This window comes from Carassius auratus, chromosome 40, assembly GCF_003368295.1.
Source record: "Carassius auratus strain Wakin chromosome 40, ASM336829v1, whole genome shotgun sequence".
Taxonomy (NCBI): Eukaryota; Metazoa; Chordata; class Actinopteri; order Cypriniformes; family Cyprinidae; genus Carassius; species Carassius auratus.
The window spans coordinates 18,091,309-18,097,052 of NC_039282.1; the positions used below are offsets into that span (position 1 = coordinate 18,091,309).

The window sequence follows — 5,744 nt, forward strand, 5'->3', positions numbered from 1 at the left end:
ATCATGGGAAACCCACACTGCTCTGCTAAAACCTGATATGCAATCATTGGGATACCAAAAAAATACAAATAAAATACAAATAAATTCACATTTCGGAAAAAAGAAAGGGTGGAAACCCTACACTTGCTGAAAGGCAAGTAAATAAACTAAAACAACGGTAATAGACAGTCAACCAGGCATGACACACAAACCCTTGGGCAAAGTGGAGAATGCGCAGAAGTGGCAGCTCTGTAGACTTCTCACAGCGTTTGCTTAAAATCAGAGACATCTCTGAAGAGTTGACTCACATACTAAGTAAACTTCCATTCAGGAAAAAGACATCCTAGAAGCTGTTTAGTGACTCACAAATACATATATGTGCTGTTTTTCCTTTTGTTGCATTGAGAACAAGTGTAGACATGCTAACCCTTTCTGCCTCCATTCACAAATATGTCCATTTATCAGCCTAAAGAGGGCCCAGTCATCAGTGGGAGGAAATCTAAACCCCCTCACCTCTCTTCTAAGATTTCAGAAAGGGATTTTCCACCAAAGACTCAAGCTACACAAACAAATGGGGGTTGTTTTTATCATTAATAACATGATATTCATGTTAACAGTTGGCTTGATGACACAAAGACACTAAGAAATGTATAGCTCACACATGCCAATACTCAACCATTCTTAAACAAACACTTGGTCTTACCTTCTCTGCTTGTGAGATTGCCTCTGTTCTCACCCGATTTCCTGAAGTTTATACTGGCGTAGGCACTGAGCTCTTCTATACCTTCGACAGCTCCCAGCTCCACTGGCCGAGATTGGAACGCATTCCAGTCAGGAACATGCTGCTCTCCATTCTGCACTAGGTCCAGATCAATGTAGTTCAGGCCGTTCTGGTCATGGTTTGTTAAAGTGGGAATTGTGCCTGAAGAGGTTTCCCTTCGTCCATTGGTTACTGTAGATGCAGGAGGAGTGATAGAAGTAGCAGAGGCCTCACCAGGTCTTAACCACACATTCTCGAAAGAGGCTGAGCTGTGGCGCTTTACTTCACCTGACTGACAGGTGGCCAATGTGTCAGCTGACCCTCTGGTTGTTGTGGAAGCAAATGTTTCTGAACTGTGTCGCCGTCGACCCTGTGGGTCAGCCCGGATTACTTTAGCCCATTGGTTTCGCCCAGAATTGGAGTTTACACGTGTGAATGCACTAAGCCCTGACAAAGGGCCGATCAGAGACGATCTCCCTGAGGCACCACTTAACGCAGTCACATCATGATTGGGTGATACAGAACAAGAAGGGGCATCATCTCCATCTGGCAAGTCCTTGGTGATCAGCATCATTTGAGTATCAGGAAAGCTAGTGCAGGATGCTAACTGCATGCTAATGTATCACGGTCACATGTACTCTCACAGGGCAGTGGAGGGGAGGATACCGAGTTTGATGGAGTGATTATGGCATAGTCTGAACAGGAAGTGGAAATCTGCATTTCTGGGCACAAATGCCCTGTCTGCGACCCCAGCTGCATGTTCATGTACTCGGATGATGAAAGGTCTGATGAGGCCTCAGCATCACTTCCAGAAAACCCAGGTGGGAAACAGCGATGCCTAAGCTCGCCGAAAACACCTTGTCATTGAATTCAATGTTGACATACTCGCCAGGACTTTTGGGCTCAGCGGGGAAGGGACTCTCACGTGTTCGTGGAAGAGTACTTGCTTTGCTGGTGTCCAGTGACAGCCGTGTTGGACGTGTCAGCCTCCCGTTGCCCTCTAACCTTTTGGGTTTAACAGCAGACTGCTGCGAGTTGCCTTGACCACCCAAGCTGTCGCTGCTTGCTGAAGACGAGGAAGAGTCTGCATATGCCAATCGACTCGAGCCTAGTGATATCCGAAGAGAGCTCTGGTCCTGCTTTCTGTTGGCATGTTTGAAGGAACGGGGCAAAGAGAAGTAAGCGTACATTGGCCTGGGAGGATCTTCTACAGGGTTGAAAAAGCAGTCTGGAGGTGTACTGGTCGTTGAACAACTAGCTGAGGACATGTTTATGTAGTCTCCACAAGATGACACTTTACCTTCCATACTCTCTATGGAGAGCTTAGGGTTGATGCCATTAGTCCAGATCTTGCCATAGTTTGTTGTGCCATCTGGAGAGCAGCTGCCACTTGGTGACATCATCATGTAACCATTAGAGTCAACATGTGAGTGTTGCCGGGGGTTGATAATTTGTTGTGGTGCAGACACACTTTTTGGACTCATGGGCATGTAGTCACTGCTTTTCACTGTTGGGGTCGCAGGCACAATGCCTGGCAGCATGGGCATGTATCCGTCATCTTTGAGATCTGGTCTACTGTGGTCTTTAGCTTGTGAGGTGTCTATACCTTCCTCTGGGTATGAATGTGTAGGCATGAAGGAGTGCCTGTGGGTTGATGACGATGATGATCCAGAGTGGCTTCTTGGGTATGTGGGCATCATTACAGTATATTCCTCTAGTGATGTAGCAGATGATTGTGAGGGACTCTTTTGATGGCATGGCATTGGCGGTGATGCACCAGAAGAATGCGTTCGCTTCCGGAAACATTTCTCCAGCTCGGGCTCCTCCAGTCTTGATGCCGTTCCCCTGGATTGACTTTGCAATTGGCTCCCAGTGCCAGGAAGAGAACCAGGCTTGGCCATGCAGATGTAGTTGTTTATCTCCTCCTCCCTGGCAGGTGGCGTGTGGCCGAGTGAGTCTGGTGTCACGCTACGGAAGGAGCTCCGAAAGTCGCAGGGGCTAGATCCATATTCATCTGAGGAGATGAAACCGCCATCACTTGGTGATCCAGATACGGAGGCACTAGAGCGGCGTGGAAAGAGGCAGTCAGATGTGGATCCGTGGCCGCTGGTGCTGCTGGATGACAGGCTGATGGGGCTGATGGCTGAGGGGAGCACCGTGAAGTGGGCGTAGGGATTGATCTGCTGTGATTGAGCGGCGGGTGAAGTCTGGATCCATCCCTGTGTCGCTGCGACTGAGGTCGGGCTGTGCTCGGACTGCCATCAACAGACGCAGGTCTGGACATGGTGCCCTCCCCATCACTGGACGCTCTCACTCTGAATGAATGGCTGTGTTTGCCAGGTCTAACAGGAGAAGTGGTCGTCACACTCTCTGCCCGAGAGCGTCTACCTAAGCCAACTTGACTGGGGGGAGGATTGTTGTTATGATGCCTCCTTACAGGCACTGAGATAGGGTTTGAGCAGTTGGAAGATGATTGACTTTTGCTGCGTGGCCTGAACTCCTCACTCATGGCTTTCATGGCTTCTAATATAGTTTCATGCATGTTCTGAGCCACAACCGAGTCATCCACTTGCATCCAAAACTCCCCAGGCCCGGTAACGGCAGATCTCCCAACTTCAATGAAAAAGAAATTTTCAGAGTGACCACATCTCCTAATGTTCATCAACTGCAGGACCACGGCGGCTGCATCAGAATTGAGTTTCACAAAACTGATAGTCTTATTGGTGAGGCATAATCTGTAAACACCTATCAAGTTCTTAGTGTGACCCAGACCCTTTGGTTTCAAAATAACCTGCCAGACCTCTTTGAAGGCAGGTCCCGGTGTGGCTTCGCTGTAATTATCCTCGCCATCTCCATGGCCCGCAGCAGTTTCGTGGACCTTACCTCTGTTATGAAGATCAACCAGGGCTTGATACCATGACTCCTGCTCTACCTCGCTGTCAGCAGCGATGGCAAAATATTCATCCTTGGTGTAAAGAGCGACGAGATGTTTGTTTTTAGAATCCGCTCTTTTGTTGATGTTAAAGCAGCTCTCCAGCGGAATGGACTTTTTCGGTGCTCCAGACTTGTGTCTCCACTTCTTCTCGTTTTCGTAGTACTCCAATCGGGACGGTCTGGAGGCGCTCGCCACCCTCAGTACAAAAAACCTTTTGTGCATGCTTTTGGGTTTCCTTAAATAACCCACCTTTTTCACGTCCGAAAAACATCCTTGTTCCGTGGTCGGGCTTGCCATGGTATACAAAAAATAAACTATAGAAAAATTGAAGGATTGAAAGTCAAAGCGTTATGCATTTAACGATACTCTTCGTCAAATGTGAGCACTGAGATAAAAAGGGTTCCATTGAGTGAAAAATGAAAAAAAGCACTTAAACAAGTCACTTTTATGCGCTCCGTCAAGCGCTTCAATTATAAAAGTTCATCGACACCGTAGTAGACTTAGATTTGTTTGTTTTGTTTTTTCAGCAGCATTACATTGTTACAAATAAGTTTAAATAATCTATCGGACATCTTCAAAAATATTGCAAGTACCGGAAAGCACCAGGTTTATGATGTAAAAAAAATACAAAAGTGTGAAAATGACAAAACAGCGTCATTTTCAGTCCGGAGATCCGAATGCATTATCAAAACAAGCGCAGTCAGCAGCACACGACCCCGTTTACCCCGGAGATCAAAGCGTTGTCTGCAAAAATCCCAAAAGTGCGATTAAACAAAGCACGAGCGCAACGTATGCATCTGACCGTTATTTACAACGGAAACGTACCAAATCAATTCGAACCGCTGAATAAGTTCCTCCTAAAGTCGCTGAGTTTTCTTTTTTTTGCGAAGCCGTAACAGACCAAAACAAGGCACCACTCGTGTATGTTTGTATGGAGGAGTCCAGACTGGGGGGTGTTGCAGCCTAGCATGTGACGAGACAACTAAGAATCCCGCCCCTTTTGGAACTGACCTCGTTTGATTGGAAGAGATCTACTGTCAATCATCATGGGGCTGTGAGAGACATGTGATTCAAACGTAATGGTGGGGTTTTGGATTCTTCACAGTGACTCGACTCTTTCGAATTAGTTCACTAAAAAGATTCATTTTCGCGGATTGTTTCAGCGAACTTTTCTGCAGGATGCGTCAGGAAGCCAGTAAGAGAACGATTCGTTTACTTAAAAGATTCATTCAAATGACCCATCCACTATAAGGTTTTAGTTAGAGGCGGCGATGAAAAGACGCCATGTGAGAGTAATTTATAAAACACAAAATTGTCAAATAGAAAGTCGGTCATACTTTACAGTGTTGAAGTTACTGTCTATTTACAAAGATAAATATAGCGAAATAACAATATGTACTTCAGGTGTAATTGCATAGTGGAGGTGCGCGTTATACTTTGAAGTACACAATGTTATTGTTATGATTACTATGGGGATTAATTATAGTTAACGTTACATAATGCGTGTAACATGCAGTGTAATGAAAAGTGGAATTATTTCTTTACAGCTGGCGGAGAATCGGAAAGTTAACTGTCTGGATCACAGAACTGTCCAATGGTAGCCTATTTTCAACAACAACAACAAAAAAAGAGAAAATATATAGATATTTATTAACATCAATAATCATTTGAAACGAATCCTACACTGCAAAATGTGGTAACATGCAACTGTTACCTTAAAGATTTATTTCTACCTATTTTAATAATTAAAATGACTGATCTAAATGATAAAATGAAATTCGGATAGATAGATAAATATTAAATAAATAAATGTACATAGGAAATTCATATTTTATATATATATATATATATATATATATATATATATATATATATATATATATATATATATATATATATATATATATATAAACTGTAAATAGGCATTTCTTAAATATGATTCTTCTTTGATCCGATTAAGAACCTTTAAGGTTGTATCCAAACTTAAGTATGTAGGATCCAAAATCCAGTAATAGTATTCTACACATTCCTTGTGTTTTATTCCCTATAACATCTCTGACAATAACATTA

At 44.0% G+C, this 5,744-nt stretch overlaps 1 pseudogene; it reads right to left on the minus strand.

Annotated features, from left to right (window-relative positions):
* Positions 1 to 612: 612 nt before the first annotated feature.
* Positions 613 to 5,472, minus strand: LOC113058751 (insulin receptor substrate 1-B-like; annotated as a pseudogene).
* Positions 5,473 to 5,744: the final 272 nt, after the last annotated feature.